We start from the raw sequence: 17736 nt of genomic DNA, 5'->3' as shown, positions 1-17736 counted from the left end.
CTCAGAACTGCTTTTCTCCAGGCGTTTTGGGGGGACGCCTGGGGTCTTGAAGGGAGAGATGCAAGTCCTGGGTTCAAGAACTGGCTGCTGAACTGACTTGGGTTTGGGACGAGATGGGCACAGCGTGAGGAGTCTCAGAAACAAACCTTGAAAACACAGCGGCTTTTGGCAGCAATGTGTCCAGACCACACAGTAGGTTACTGTCACCAGGCCAACCCAGGGGGGAAAGGGTGCTGTCCCTCTGCCTGCTCCCCCTAGATGGCTTGGTGGCCGCCATCTTCCAGAGGTCATTGGACAGTCAGGTTTGCGCTCTCAGTGATGAGATACATGGGGCCTCAAGGGATGGGGGTTGAGCCGGCCCTTTCTTCCCCACTGCAACGACATCCCAAGTCATCCCCTATGAATGACCTCTCTGGCTCCTAATAAAGCCACTTAATGGCCATGATCCCAGAGACTCAGAAACAAATCCCAGACCCAATGGCTTTTGGCAGAAATGCATCCTGTTCCTGCAGCAGGTTACTGGCACTGAGACACCCCAGGTGGGAATAGGTTTTGTGCCTTGACCTGCTCCGCCTAGGCGGATCAGTGGCTGCCATCCTCCAGAGGCCATTGACCGGTCAGGTTTGGGCTCTCAGTGATGAGACACGTGGGGCCTCACGGGATGGAGGTGGAGCTGGTCCTTTCCTCCCCACCCCAACAAGACCCCGAGTCATCATCCACGAACGGCCTCTTTAGCTCATGATCAAGCTGCTTAACAGTCATGATCCCAGAGACTCAGAAACAAATCTCAGAACTCAGTGGCTTTGGGCAGAAATGCATCCAGACCCTGCAAAAGGTTACTGTCTCCAGGCCAACCCAGGGGGGAAAGGGTGTAGTCCTTTCACCTGCTCCCCCTAGGTGGCTTGGTGGCTGCCATCCTCCAGAGACTATCAGGCAGTCACGTTTGGACCCTTAGTAATGAGACACGAGGGGCCTCATGGTATGAGGGTTGAGCCAGCCCTTTGCTCCTTGTCCCAACAAGACCTCGAGTTGCCACCCATGAACGGCCTTTCTGGCTCCCGATCAAACTGCTTAACAGCCATGATCCCAGAGACTCAGGAACAAATCTCAGAACCCAGCAGGTTTTGGCAGAAATCCCTCCAGATTTAATTGTTAAACTTCAGAATTCCAAAATCATGCAGCCACTACTGTAGCCACGCGACACAATACGTTATTCATAATCAGCAATAGAAAACAAATTGTCTAGTGTTGCCTTTTCAGCAGATCTGAGTGTTGGGGTAAAATCCCAAATAATAATGGTGGGTCTAGTGTCAAAATATTGAATGTAATAAAAGTAGAGAGAGAGTAATGTGGAAATCATCTGCCCCACAGGTAGGGGGAGGGTTGGGATGGGGGATATACTGAGGATTTTGGGGGTGGAGAATGGACACTGGTAAAGGTACGGCTGTTTCATTGTATGACCAAGACTTAAACCTGAAAACTTTGTAGCTGCTTTCACGGTGATTCAGTAAATAAAATTATAAAAAATGAAAAAAAAATTAGTTACGATATAGGAAGATGACACTCTTTAAAGCAAAAAATAAAAGAAGAAAGAAAATAGAATTTATTAGAAACATATCCAGCCCTCATAAAATAGGCAAATGGACAAGAACAGAAGTATGGGATGGTAGAATGGTAAGTGCTTGAAAGTAAATAAGGTCATATTGCAGGAAACCTATTGTCTTTAATAACTACTTTATGAGAATAATCTAAAACTATATGAAATATATTGCATATTTTATGTTTAGCTCCTCAAACCCCAAGTTTAGATCAGATTAGTGATTTTAGCTCATATCCAATCCCTCTTCATTCTCAAGCAGTAATAAGAAGAATGCCTTCAGTTCTTTCTGATACTATTCTATGTTAATAATGCAATATGCAATAATTATGAATAATGCAAATAACAACTGTTTCTCCAGCTAAAATGTGGAGAAAAATCAACATGTCCTAATTTCTAGATAGTCAAAAAAAATCAAAAACTCTAAATAAATACCAGTATGTTTTTTTCTTTTATTTATCTCTACATGGCTAATATTCAAATAAAATAGAATGTAATGGTTAGGGGAAGAGAAACACTAGAAAAAAAGAGAAGAGAAATTATTGACTTGGTTAAGATGGGGAAAGAAGGCCGAACAACAGGCACAGCATACACAAAAGTCATGAATTGTGCAATCAGGATGTCAAGTGTTCTAAGTGTCAATCATCTCAGCTCTATTATCAAATAGGAATATGAGCATAAAGAATGTAAATAATGCTTTAAAATACACTTTTTAATTCATTTTCATTAAAATCAGCATGTTGTACAAATTGTTTTATTTTCATCTTATTCTCATGTACTTTCTTTTTGTTTGTTTCAGTTTATCACAGTAAAAAATGTTAGGTTATATAACTTATTATTTCCCTTATTTTAAGAAAATGCAAACAAATATATGGCTTATTTTAATTGGTGAAGTTTTGTATAATAATCATATTGAAAATTAGGCATCTTTGAGCAAAGATGAAAATAGAAAATTGTTTGTGTTTGAGCAGGCAATTTACTTACTTCACTAAAGGGACTTCCTGCTGGGTCTTTGAAATGAAAATAGTAAATGAATATCTTTCATTCAAGCTTGTAATTACTAATAACATTGCTACACATATCAAATGGGCATCAATAAAACATCGATATGTTTTCACATTTTAATATAACAATGATCTCTGTCACAATTTATCACAAGTTTTCTCTCTGTGCCTATAAACAGGGCATAATTCGGAGGTGAAGGTGTAATATATTGCTTTCAGAAAATTAAGTTCAGTTAAAATTGAATATTTAGAAAAATTCTATTACAAATATATGGTTTTAAAATTTAAGTAAATTGAAAATCTTTTTAAAAATGCTGATTGGTAGATCCCATTTTTTTATGTTAAATGAAATCAGCTAGAAAGAGGTCTTATTAAGAAATCTAGCTTTATTTTTATATAAAAAGTTTACAATATTTTATAACATTGTTTTACAAGAATATTAAATGTTTATGTTTTGATGCTCAATATTTCTACACTATTCCTACCTCCAAAGTAGCAGCATCTTTCTGACATTATCCATAGAACTTTTTCTTTCTACTCTCTGCACCTCTATGATAATTTGGGTTCAGTTATCAGGGTCTAGAAGTTTTGTTTTCACTGGACGTTACCTAGTTTCTCCCTTCGTCTCTGTATATATAACATATGAGCCATTTGTTATTTCTCTTTTTTCCCCTGACTTATTTTGTTTAACATGATACTCTACTATTCTATTCATGTTATATAAAAAGGCAAATCCTTCTTTTTCTAGAGCTGAGTAGCATTCCTCTGAAGATAGAGACACAACTTTCTGCATAAGGCTCTCATCATAAACCTGAATTGCTTTCTGCTATTTGCTACAGTTCATAGTGCTCTTCTGTACATATCTGTGTATGTACATGATTTTTTCAAATTAGTGTTTTTCTGTTCTTGGAATAGATACATAGGAATGGAAATTTTGAATTACATATTAATCTATTTTTGATATTTTGAGGAGGTTTATGATGTTTCATAGAGACTGAACCAGTTTAAAATGCCATCAGCAGTAAATGAGAATTCCTATTCTCCATATTTCTGTCAACAATTGCTGTTTCTGGAGTTTTTGGTAGAGATCATTTTCAGTCATATAAGATGAATATTTTATTATCATTTTATTTGTATTTTCCTGGTAAACAAGAAAATACAAATAAAATGTAGTAAGAAACACTTAATGGGCAACTGCTTATTGCCCATCCGTACGTCTTTGTTGAAGAGTCTGTTAAGATCCTTATTTATCAATGGGATATATTTTGTATTTTGAGATTTCTGAGAGTGCTTAATTTATTTTGGATATTAGCCCTCTGTATGAGACAAATGGTGTGCAAGTATTTTTTGTATTTTAGTTTCAAGATGTTTGAGCTAGGAATAGCTTTCTTTTTATGATTAACTTTTGTGTCTATAACTTTGTGATCTTAAAATATGCTTGATTTGATTTAAATTTTTATAATTTGATTGACATTTATTTTGTTTTCTAAAATGGGTTCATTTGAAGAATGCCCCATATGTTCTGGAGAAGAAATGATCATTTTGCTTTTGGAGGATGAAGAGGTCTATAAATGTCTATTAGACTCAGCTCTTCCAATTCCTCATTTAAGACTGTTGATTCTTTATTGATTTTCTATCTGTTAAAACTACTACTATTCTGCTGCTGTCGATATCTCTTTTTCAGGCTTTATATATTAGTTAGCACTTGCTTTATATATTTTGATGTCCCTTCATATATGATAGTGACTGTTCAGTCTTCTTGATGTATTGCTCTCTTAATCACAATATAATGGTCACTTACTTCTCTTATTGCCTTTTATATTATTTCTTATATAAATATGCTTATCTGCCTTTTATGAGAATATGAGAATATACCTTTATACCTATTCCAATATACCTATGATTGTTTCTCGTCTTTTACTTTAAGCTGTGACTATAATTGAAGTTCAAGTGGACCTCCTAGAAAACACAGAAAGTTGTCTTTTCTTTACTGAAAATTGGTTGAATTGAGGTCTTTGGTATTTAGTGGAATTTTTTATACAAAGGAATATATCGTTATTTTCAATATTAATTCTAGGAGGTTTTATTTCATGTATTTTTTGTTTGGGTTTGGTTTGGTATTTGAGTGGGGGAGACCAGCACACCAGCAGTGCTTTGGAGTTACTCTTGGCTCTGTGCCCATGGATCACTTTTTGAACTCAGGGAAACATATATGATGGACGGGATTGAATTGGAGACAGCCACATGCAAGGCAAGTCCTCCCTATCTATTGTACTAACTCTCTGGCCCTGCTTTTGTTTATTACTGTTCTCTGATTTTCTCCTTCAGGTAATTTATTATCTGCCTTTCTTTAAAGTAAAGTTAAAAAGTAAAGGCCCTCCTGTTGATCATCGATCTGCTCAAGCAGGCCCAGTAATGTCTCCATTGGAGACTTTGTTGTTACTGTGTTTGGCATATCGAATACATCACGGGGAGCTTGCCAGGCTCTGCCGTGCAGGTGAGATACTCTCGGTAGCTTGCCGGGCTCTCCGAGAGGGGCGGAGGAATCGAACTCGGGTCGGCCATGTTGGCTGCGTGCAAGGCAAACGCCCTACCGCTGTGCTATCACTGCCTTTTTTTAATCATCAGATTCCATTTGTGTGGGTTTTGTCTTTCTTTCTTTCTTTCTTTCTTTCTTTCTTTCTTTCTTTCTTTCTTTCTTTCTTTCTCTTTCTTTCTTCTTCCTTCCTTCCTTCCTTTTTTTTTCTTTCTTTCTTTCCCCTCCGCCCTTTTGGGGGGCATATCAGAGGACACACCTGGCTATGATCATGCAAGACAAGCACCTTGCCCACTGTACCTTCTCTGGCCCCTTCTAAATATTCGGTCTTGAGTGTACTCTGAAGATTGCATCAGAAGTTCTGAATTTATACATCCTTTTAAATTTAAAACTCTCTTGAATTTCCTCTAAGATACATTGTTATTGCTCGCCTTTTCCACATTTTATAACTGGGTGTGGGGGGGGGGCAAGAGAAGGATACCCAGTAGTGCTCTGGGCTCACTCCTGGCTCTGTACTTGGATTACTCCTGGCTGGGTTTGGGATGCTGGGGATCAAACCCAGTTCAGCCATATGCAAAGTAAGTGCCTTATCTGTTGTCTCTCTGGCTCTGTATCTTTGTACGTTCAAGTAGCATTTCTTTGTCTTTTCTAAAAGGTCTTTTAGTAAAAGTTGTTTAGGTCCCATGTCAAGTGAGTAGATAAGATAATTATTTAATAAGCAGATAAAAACATGCATCATGGATTTAGGGACTCATCCAGCCCCTACTGTGATTTTAATGATGTCTGGTATGCCTCTTAATTTCTCTGATACTTATTTTCATTTATGGCTTGACCAAATTGTTCACATTCAGTGTGTAACAACGTAGCTAATTGATAGTGCAACATTTTCAATTAAGTTTATATCCCCTCTCTATTTTTTAAAGCTTATGTATCTCTGAGCAAGTAACTTAAAAACTCTCTGATCCTAATTTTCATCACCGTAAAAGACAATCATTAAAATGCCTACAGTATGTGGGGTTTTTTTTCCAGAAAATTAAATGAAAAACTACTTATGAAACATGTAGCAAACTGGCACATAGCTGGCACATAGAAATAAATTTTGTGTGTGTATATTTTGATATTTTCCTGTTAGGAATTATTTTTTAACTTTTCCATCTCACTAAATGAAGAAAAATTATTAAAGAAAAAGTAATTTAGTGACTAAACATAGTGTACCCCTCCCCTTTTTAAAACCAATATCACAGATAAAATGGGACAGAGCTGACATTTATAAGTTAGGAAGTATCATAATTTCATTTATTGAAAACATCTCTTCCTTTATTTCCAATATGTACATAGAAAAATTTGTCACTTAGATGCAAAGCTTGGAAAAGTAGCAAGTAGTCATTTGTTAAACAATTTGAGCCCACAAAATATTGAATATTTTCAAGATTTGTTGGATACCCAAAGGAGCATTAATATGCCTCCATGGGGAAGAAAAATATTCCTGATATAGAACTTAAAGAGCAATATATCAATAAGTACAAATCAATAGCTTATAAAAAAGAATGACCAAGTACTGACCAGCTTCTTCAGAAAGCTTTCTAAGCAATAAGATAAACTAGAAGGATAGTAGTGGTATGTGTATAAAAGGACAAAGAAAAAAATTCGATTGCAGAGCACATAAAGCCATATAAGAATTTTTTTAAAATAAAGCAAACAAGATTTGTGAATATTTTAATTTTTCCTACTTTTTCGCATCTCATTTTGGTTTTGGTTACAATATATTTTTGTATGAAACTAATAATATCCAAGAACAGTAGAAACAAGAACCAGATGGACTGGTCCAATATTGGGATTTTGGCACAAGTAGTGGGGGCAGAACAGTTAGTATAATGAAGGGACCCTGTGACAATGATAGTTAAATGATCACTCTGGACAAGAATTGAGTGCTGAGAGTAGGTACAGGTGTGTGTGTGTGTGTGTGTGTGTGTGTGTGTGTGTGTGTGTGTGTCTTTGTGTGTGTGTGTGTGTATCCAGAGAGGAGAGACAGAAAGAGAGAGAGAGAGAGAGAAAGAGAGAGAGAGAGAGAAAGAGAGAGAGAAAGAGAGAGAGAAAGAGAGAGAACTGCCTGCCATAGAGGCAGGCTTGTGTAGGGGTGGAAGATGGGGGCGGTGATGGGAGAAAAGCTGGGGACATTGGTGGTGAGACATGTACACTGGTGAAAGGATGGTATCAGAGCATCCTATGACTGAAACACAATCAGTCATATCAAATTTTTAAGTGTGTATCTCACGATGATTCAATAAAAAATTTTATTATGTTTTTAATATTTTTCTATGTCATTTCATAAACTAATTTTTTCAGCACCATTAGCTATTCACTCAAATTTTTAGCCAGGGGTAGTTTAGGTACAATGACATGTATTTATTCATTCAAGATTTCTTTAAAAACATATGTTTCACAAAAGTAAGAATTGAATTTATTTTACAAAGGCTTGTTTTAAGACTAGTTATCTTAGTGATAATCTGTGTATCTAAAAATGTAAAATGAGAAAAGAAAATTAACTTTAGAAACAAGGGTTATTTTATTTTTTTAATCACATAATTTGAAGAGTATTTTTTAAAGACTGTATCTGTACCTTTCTTTCATATGTTCCTATTTAATAGTGTCTTCAAATAGAAATAAGTGAAATTTTAATTTTAACTTTATAATTTTGAAAATTGTCATTAGAATAAAGTTTTTAAAAAGGCATCTAATTAGTCATTCTCAGAACTTCATGAACTTCTCTTAGAAGAAGATTGCATATAATTAATTTTATATGCCCTATTTGGCGAAAATAAATTAGCTAATAGCACTGTAGCACTGTCCCCCAGTTGTTCATTGTTTTGCTCGAGCGGGCCCAGTAACGTCTCCATTGTGAGACTTGTTGTTACTGTGTTTGGCATATAGAATATGTCATGGGTAGCTTGCCAGGCTTTGGCTTGTCAGGATTTGCCGTGAGGGCGAAATACTCTCGGTAGCTTCCCGGGCTTTTTGAGAGGGGTGGAGGAATCGAACCCGGCTCAGCCAGGCCGGCAGCTTGCAAGGCAAACATCCTACCACTATACTATTGCTCCAGCCCAATTAACAACAAATTAGCTAATAGTGGGAAATATATGAAGTAACTTATATAACACAGTCGTTTTCTCTTTGTTCCCTCAAATATCTTTTAACTTGTAATATACTTTGCACAAGATGCAGTTATGCCTAAATTACATTTTTGTTATCCTCTATGTAGGATGCCAGAAATATTTATGTACTAATTGGGGCTGGAGGGATAGCACAGCGGTAGGGTGTTTGCCTTGTGCGCAGCCGGTCCAGCAGAGCCGGGTTCCATTCCTCTGCTCCTCTTGGCGAGCCCGACAAGCTACCTAGAGTCCCCCGCCTGCTTGGCAAAGCCTAGAAAGCTACCTGTGATGTATTCAATATGCCAAAAACAGTAACAACAAGTCTCACGATGGAGGTGTTACTGGGCCAACTTGAGCAAAATCAATGAACAATGGGAGGACAGTGACAGTGACTAGGACCTAATTATTTTTTATTAACTGTTTTGACTCGTAAGTTAAATGAACTTATGGAAAAAACCTTAAGAGTTATAAAAAACATAATATCCAGTAAAATTTTTATGTTATTTGAATATATGAATAGGTTCATTTTTTGTTATAGCTTCATCCTTGGCTATAGTTCTGTATTCACTGTGGTCATATATAAGTTTGATTATACAATAAGCTTAATTACTTTGATTTAATTTATTTCTAATTTTATTGGTTATAGATATATGTCAATGTATTAGAATAGAATAAGTAATAATACTTTTATGGGGGAATTATATATCTTTTCATTTTGTAGAGTGCCTAAACCTATATCTGATATATATGTATGTATCATATCAATACAGAACTATATATATATAATATGTAGCTAAAATTTGTGAATAACTAAATCAGATCATGGATAAATTATTGACCAACAGTCAATAAAAAGCCTTCACCACTAAAAGAAAGTACAAATATATACCAATTAAAAGAATGAATCAATAGTATCACATTTTTTTTTGGTTTGATTTTTTTTTAGGGGGAGCTAGTCTCAGCTATACTCAGGGCTTAATATTTGGCTCTATTCAGACATCACTCCTGGCAGTGCTCAGGGGACCATATGTGGTACATGCAAAAAATGCATTTAAATCCCTGTACTATCTCTCCAGTCCCTCAATAGTTTAATTTTTTATCATGAGATAAAGCTTTTTATTTAAGGAAGCAGGTAGTAATACTGATATACTTACCATCAGCTACTGAGAGTATTTCGCCCGCAGGGCAGAGCCTGGCAAGCTACCCGTGATGTATTCAATATGCCAAACACAGTAACAACAAGTCTCATGATGGAAACATTACTGGGCCTGCTTGAGCAAATCGATGAACAACGGGAGGACTGTGACTGACTGTGACTGTAATAAGTTGCAAAATTTTAGTTTGAGAAGTTGTACTAGGGTACACATAGGTATTTCTAAAGCAAATAACTTTCAAGAATTCCTCACTTCAAAATCAATTGTTAGCTTGAAGGTTATAAACACGTACCTGCCATTTATTTCACTATTTTACGATTTCTTAAAATAATCTGTGTGATCACATAGGGACCAAATATGAGTACCACTCACGAAAACAGATTTGTTTATAAGAGGTTTAATCTGATATTTTTAAGAATACCCTTAATGAGTTAAGGACGTAGAATCACTCTTGGCATGCCTAAATTCCAGAATACAGAAGTTGACTAAAGTTTTAGCTTAGTGAATACAAAAATATGAATCAATAGATTAGCGCATTTGTGTATGTGCTATGTACACACAATATACTTAGTGTAAAATTATTTATGTGTCTCTATTACCACCAACATAATTCTTGTTTCTTGAACTTTAGGATGATCATATTTTTCATAGTTTCCAATCATTTACTTTTTCATCATCTGTTTTTTAGGGAAAAATTATCATTATGCTTTTAAAATTTTGACTTCAGATGTTTCTTTTGAGTTTAAGGTTTGTCCTCAATATCCACTCTTGTCATCTTACATTCTTACTAAAATGACACACTTGTATATCTCACTATCTTTCTAACAATGTTGCCACATAGACTTCTTTGAATTTTTAAAACTGCAGTCACAGGTGTATGAGGATATATCATTTTGTGTCTTGTTTTTGCACCTGTGCCCATCAGTCTGTAGCACATAATCACTCACATGAATTTCTTCAGAGTTAGAATAATCATTGAGTCATTTTTCACAATATTTAGAAAATAATGAAAATAAATGTGTTTTGTATATTAATGCCTAAATATGACTGTTTTAGTTAAAATATGGATAACAGTCATAAAGTCTATTCTGGGATTATCAATAAACAATTTGGTTCATTGGTATATTTTTATTTGTTTTTTTGTTGATGCCCAGCTGCACGTAGGGCTTTTTTCCTGGCTCTATGCTTAGGGGTCACTGCTGGTGGGTCTTTGGGGACTGTATGTGGTGCTATGTAATAAACCAGGGTCAGCTGCACATAAGACAAGTGTCTTACCTGCTGTCCTATCTCTCCTGTCCCATGTGTATTTCTATATCTCCATGAAACAGAGTTGTTTATGTTGTATTAGGACAATAATATTTGTTAATTATGCATTTTTCTTTTTGAATAGAAATCAAACATGCTTACCTTTAAATGCTTTAAACGCAGTATTTTCTCACAGGAGTGTAAATAACTGAATATTAAATATGTGATAGGTTGCAAAACTAGTTATCTCCTATCTGTGCTAGACTACACCATGCTTGTGTGGGTTACTATCTTATTATCTTCATGTGATATGGTAATGATGGTGGCTGAATTTGTAACACTTAACATAGGACTCACTAAAGTGATTGATTATCTAGTACACTATACTAGGATGCTACTATTTTTTATAATGGGAACGTTAATACTGACTCTAATATCAGAACTCATGAAGGAACTGTTCTTGATCTAGATCATCACATTGATTTTCCTATAACTGTTGGTGGGTTTTGCTCTGTTGAACCTCAAAATCCAATTATCTTGATAATAAGAGAAGATTATGAATAATTATGTGGGTTACTTACATAAAAGTGATAAGTATAAAATATGTGAATCTTAGTATCAGTACTGTTTATTTATACTGGCATTTTAAAATAATAATAATAGTAAGGGAATCATGCACTCTGCAAAAACACTTTCTGTTACACATAAACTTCATTTTCTGACTTTAATGTTTATCAGCATGTTCAGAAGCATTTAGAGCTGCTTACACACTCCTTTATGATTCTCTTATTGAATAAATACATTGTGCTTTGCAGGTTTATTTCAAGCTGTTGGCTTGTGGGAGTCTGAGAGATGCTGTTGTCCATGACATTTTGGAATTATCATGATCAACTACCCAGTTTGGATTCCACCCAATGGTCAAGAGCTTTGCATGGTAGACATCAAGAGTTGGATTTTTAAACAGAGTAAACCAGGTAAGACTTGAGAAGACATCTGATCATTTATCAATTGCTCCAAAGGTTCAGATGTTACAAAGAAATAATGTGTAACTTTTATATTTGTTTTCTAAGTTCAAAGAATGCCTTAATGAAGAGCTATGTTCCTATGGATTCAGGAGAATGTACATGATAATACTGACTCCCCTTTTCTCTCAAGAAGAGAGAGGAGTCAGGCTATACATAAAGTATATATAAGAATATGTAACCACAAAATAAATAAGTGAGCAGTCGTGGCAGTGGAGGTTTCTTGCCTGACATATGCATTCTGTGGCAATGTGCTGCTATCCCACCTTGGCCTACAATGACCACAGCCAACAGATATATAAAGGTGGAAACAGGGCCGCCAGGCTGGTTGGTGATCAGATGTCATTTATTCCATTCTACCCATGCACCTGTTTCAGTCTCAGTAAGCGCCCCATTCCAGTCTCACACTGGCCCTCCTGCCAGTCTCCTCCTGCCCCCATGCTAGTCTCTCTATGTTCCATCTTGCAGCCTTAGTCTAGCCCTCACTATCTCCAAGCACTGGGGACAGTAACTATACCTAGGTGAAGTAGCACAATCAACATATGAAAGCCCCTTCCTTCAGAGGGAAGGTCTTTTAAGATAAGTCAAAGATATCCTGCAGCTAAGAGATCTCAAGGATGAAATACCATTTAGGAGTGTGTTTCTCCTTTCCTTAGTCCAACAACCATCTTAGATTTACTTACTTCTAAATAATCTTTCTAGTCATTTTGTATGGACACAGTAAGAGATGTATTAAGTTTGTAGTATGGCTATCTCACTATAGATCCCAGATTACAGTATTAAAACCAAATTAGTCTTTCCTAACCCTAGCAAGGTCCTGATCCAGTTTGTTACTCTTTGAGTCAGGACAGAATTTGTCTATGACCATGCTCTTAACTTATAGTCACGTCTTATGTTGCTTCACCTGGCGTGTTTCTATGCCAGGGTAGCTCACAGCTTACCCTGGATCCATCCAGTCTGCTTATGGGGTGTTAGGAAGTAAGGGTAACTAAGGCTTAAGTTGAGAAAACAAAAGTCCAGGAGTGAATATTATCCGGAGTCAATTAACTCCCAGGTTACAAAAGCATGACATTGCCTTTTTTCCTGTGTGTATAGGAAAAGGACATTGCTCTAAAGTAAACTATGCAAAAGGACATAAGGGAAGGAGGAAAGCAATATTTCACTTACAATCACAAAATTAGAGATTTCTGAGGAATTTGACTTTACAAGTTACAGGTACTGCTTAGAGGAAATGGGTGATTAACCAATTGGGAAAGAGAGTACAGAGAAAAGGTTAAAAGTAAACACAGAGAAATGGGAGTGCTTTGGGAGCACTGTGATAGGTCTAACCCAATAAATTTAAGCTCCCTGCAACCAGGTAGAAAGGACAAACCAATGTTATCCTACACAAGAATACCATGGGTTAAAAGTACAGGGAATAGTTTTTAAAAATAACCATTATGAAGTATAAAGTAATAATGTTACTTTTGCAGGTGCAATAAAAAAGCATTGACTTTCAGTATGTGTATTTTATGTTATATAGAATATATTTATTCATAACACATAAACTTACAAATACACTTGAAATTACTTCAAGTTAGAAGATTATAGCATTATACTACCTCTTAATTTATTTTAAAGTACCTTAAATTTTGTTCTTATGTTATTTAAAATGATGTACAATGGCATGTTCAATTACAATGGGTCCTAGGTTTTAGAACAATACATACATTTTAAGTATCATTTTTCACTTTCTATTGCATTCTAAAGAAGTTCTTAACTATCAGACATAGTTTGGTTAGTTCTTTATATATCTCTCTTTGATTATCCTCTAAAACATAATTTAAATGTGTTATCAACAATTTTGGAGAGAACTCATTAGTTATTCTTGTTCACTGATGTTAGGATTGTTAAAGCTTTTATAGTTTTTTCTTAAATTTTATTTCTCCCAAGGGAAATATTTTAAGTGAAATTACAGAACAAAAAATATAAGTAAAATTTATCCATTTAGAAGGATATTATTAAACAATATTGTTTGTCCTTTTTAATTGGGCATATGAATTACCCAAATGTAGAAGAGTTTTGCCCATCTGTAAATAAATAAATGTCATCAAAATTCAAGATACTTTTGTTGGATAAAAATTCAATGTAGTTTCATAAGAGGTTGTAATTGGTATTAAGAATAACCAGCGACTTGAATGATAGTACTTTGAGTATGTGATTTGCCTTGCACACAACTGACCCGAATTTGATACCTGGCACCACACATGATCCCCTGAGCCCTCCAGGAGCAATTCCTGAACACAGAGCTAGGAATAAGCCCTGAGCACTTCCAGGTGTGCCATCCCCCAAAAGAAGAGAGAGATGAAGATCCAAGTAATAAGATTTTTTTTACTATTTTTTTTTTTAGTGAAACACCATGAGGTACAGTTGTAGATTTACAATTTTTTGTGCTTGGGTTTCGATTCTACAATGATCAGATACCCATCCCTCCACCAGTGCCCATTTTCCACCACCATGGATAATATCCCTCCCATCCCCATCCCCCCATCCCCCCTGTCTCTGTGGCAGGGCAATCCCCTGTGTTCTCTCTCTCCTTTTGGGTGTTGTGGTCTGCAAAAGAGGCATTGAGTGGCAAACATGTTCAGTCCATAGTCTACTTTCAACATGCATCTCCCCTCCTGGGAGGATCCTCCAAACATCTTTTATTTGGTGTTCCCTTCTCTATCTGAACTGCCCTTGCCTCTAGGATACCCGGCTGGCCTCTAAGTTATGGAGTAATACTCCTGGTGCTGATCTCAGCTATTCTTGGGTATTAATCTCATACTTTGTTACTTTATATCCCCCAGATGAATGCAATCTTTCTATATCTATCCCTCTCTTTCTGACTCATTTCGCTTAGCATGATACTTTCCATATTGTACCACTTGTATGTAAATTTCATGACTTCATCTTTTCTAACAGCTACATAGTACTCCATTGTGTAGATGTACCAAAGTTTCTTTAACCAGTCATCTGTTCTTGGGCATTCAGGTTTCTTCCAGTTTCTGGCTATTGTAAAGAGTGCTGCAATGAACAAACAAGTGCAGATGCCACTTCGATTATACATTTTTGCCTCTCTGGGATATATTCCCTGGAGTGGTATTGCTGGGTCAAATGGGAGCTCAATTTCTAACTTTTTGAGAATCGTCCATACTGTTTTCCAGAAGGGCTGAACCAGTCGACATTCCCACCAACGGGGAAGGAGTGTCCCTTTCTCGCCACATCCATGCCAGCATCGGTGGCTTTTGTTCTTTTGAATGTGGGTCAGTCTCTGAGGTGTGAGATGGTATCTCATTGTGGTTTTGATCTGCATCTCCCTGATGATTAATGATGTAGAGCATTTTCTCATGTGCTTTTTTGCCATTCGGATTTCATCTTTGAGAAAGTTTCTGTTCATTTCATTGCCCCATTTTTGGATGGGGTTGGATGTTTTCTTCTTGTGGAGTTTAACCAGTATTTTATACATCCTGGATATCAACCCCTTGTCAGATGTGTATTCGGTGAATATCCTTTCCCATTCTATAGACTGTCTTTGCATTTTGGTCACTGTTTCTTTGGAGGTGCAGAAGCTTCTTAGTTTAAGATAGTCCCATTTATCTATCTCTGTTTTCACTTGCTTGGCCAGTGGTTTGTCATCCTTGAAGATACCATTAGCTTCAATGTCATGGAGGGTTTTGCCAACTTTATCTTCAATGTACCTTATGGTTTCTGGTCTGATGTTGAGGTCTTTAATCCATTTTGATCTTTTGTACACGGCGTTAGGCAGAGTTCTGAGCCTATTTTTTTTGCATGTAGCCGTCCAGTGATGCCAGCACAATTTGTTAAAGAGGCTTTCCTTACTCCACTTCACATTACTTGCACCTTTATCAAAGATTAGATGATCATATGATTGAGGGGAGATATCAGTGTATTCAACCCTGTTCCATTGGTCTGCAGTTCTGCCTTTGTGCCAGTACCATGCTGTTTTAATTATTACTGCTTTGTAGTGCAGTTTGAAGTTTGGGAGGTTGATTCCTCCCATTTTCTTTTTCCCAAGAATTGCTTTAGCTATTTGTGGGGGCTTATTGTTCCATATAAATTTCAGGAGTGTTTGCTCCATTTCTTTGAAAAATGTCATGGGTATCCTTATAGGGATGGCATTGAATTTATACAATGCTTTCGGTAGTATTGCCATTTTGACAATGTTAAGTCTCCTGACCCATGAGCAGGGGATATTTTTCCATTTCCTCATGTCCTCTTTTATTTCCTGAAGTAGCGTTTTGTAGTTTTCTTTGTACAGGTCCTTTACTTCCTTAGTTAAGCTGATTCCTAGGTACTTGATTTTCTGGGGCACAATTGTGAACGGAATTGTTTTTTTCATGTTGCTTTCTTCTCTATCACTGTTTGCGTATAGGAAAGCCATGGACTTTTGGGTATTGATTTTATAACCTGCAACTTTACTATACGAGTCTATTGTTTCTAGGATTTTTTTGGTGGAGGTTATTGGGTTCTCTAAGTAGAGTATCATATCATCTGCGAATAGTGAGAGCTTGATTTCTTCCTTTCCTACCTGAATGCCCTTAATATCTTTTTCTTGCCTAATCGCTATTGCAAGTGTTTCCAGTACTATATTGAACAGCAGTGGAGAGAGTGGGCATCCCTGTCTCATCCCTGATCTTAGAGGGAAGGCTCTCAGTTTTTCCCCATTGAGGATGATGCTTGCTGTAGGCTTGTGGTAGATGGCTTTAATTATGTTGAGGAAGGTCCCCTCTATACCCATTTTGGCTAGGGTTTTCATCATAAAGGGGTGCTGGATCTTGTCAAATGCTTTCTCTGCATCTATTGATATAATCATATGCTTTTTATCTTTTCTTTTGTTGATATGATGGATAATGTTGATTGATTTTCTAATGTTAAACCATCCTTGCATCCCTGGGATGAATCCTACTTGATCATGGTGTATGATCTTTTTGATGAGTAGTTGGATACTATTTGCTAGTAGTTTGTTGAGGATCTTTGCATCTGTGTTCATCAGGGATATCGGCCTGTAATTCACTTTCTTTGTGGTATCTCTGTCTGCTTTTGGTATCAGTGTGATATTTGCATTGTAGAAACTGTTAGGAAGTGTTTTTGATATTTCAATTTCGTGGAAAAGCTTAAAGAGCATTGGGAGTAATTCCTCTTTAAAGATTTGGAAGAATTCACTAGTGAATCCATCCTGGCCAGGACTTTTGTGCTTGGGGAGAATTTTTATTACCATTTCAATTTCCTTGATGGTGATAGGTCTGTTCAGGTATTCCAGGTCTTCTTGGTTCAACATTGGGAGTCTGTAGGAGTCTAGGAATTTATCCATTTCCTCGAGGTTTTAATGTTCCGTGGCATAAAGCTTCTCAAAGTACTCCCTGAGGATCCTCTGAATTTCTGTGGTTTCTGTTCTAATGACCCCCTTTTCATTTCTGATTCGGTTTATTAGGGTTTTCTCTCTCCCTTTCTTTGTGAGTTTTGCTAGAGGCTTATCGATCTTGTTAATTTTCTCAAAGAACCAGCTTTTGGTTTCATTGATCTTTCGGATTGTTTTTTGGGTTGCCATCTCGTTAATCTCTGCTCTGAGTTTTATTATTTCCTTTCTCCTGTTTGGGTTGTGCTCCTTTTTTTGGTCCTTCTCCAAGCTCTTAAGCTGTGAGGTTAGGTTACTTATGTGTGCTTGCTCCTCCTTCCTGAGGAATGCTTGTAGAGCTATAAACTTGCCACTTAACACAGCCTTGGCTGTGTCCCATAAGTTTTGGTAACTCGTGTCCTCATTTTCATTCGTTTCTAGGAATCTTTTGATTTCCTCTTTGATTTCCTGTCTAATCCACTCGTTGTTCAATAGTGCACTGTTTAATTTCCAGTTGTTTGATTTAGTTTTCTGTTTTTGTGTGTGATTTACTTCTAATTTCAGTGCATTATGGTCTGAGAAGATTGTTGATACAATCTCTATCTTCTTAATTTTATGGAGGCATGTTTTGTGGCTCAGCATGTGGTCTATC

At 36.6% G+C, this 17736-nt stretch overlaps 1 protein-coding gene across 5 annotated transcripts in view; it reads left to right on the top strand.

The window, feature by feature from the left end:
* LINGO2 (leucine rich repeat and Ig domain containing 2) overlaps positions 1-17736 on the top strand; it is a 649774-nt gene that overhangs the window by 262870 nt on the left and 369168 nt on the right. For all 5 annotated transcript variants that reach the window (XM_056117327.1, XM_056117328.1, XM_056117331.1 and 2 more), the window contains one exon: positions 11501-11659. The gene's annotated coding sequence lies outside the window, so the exon portion shown is untranslated. The remainder of the gene's footprint in view (positions 1-11500; positions 11660-17736) is intronic.

This window comes from Sorex fumeus, unplaced genomic scaffold (assembly GCF_029834395.1).
Source record: "Sorex fumeus unplaced genomic scaffold, SorFum_2.1 ptg000034l, whole genome shotgun sequence".
NCBI lineage: Eukaryota > Metazoa > Chordata > Mammalia > Eulipotyphla > Soricidae > Sorex > Sorex fumeus.
Note: the sequence above shows the minus strand (reverse complement) of the source record. Positions and strands in the feature narration are given on the sequence as shown.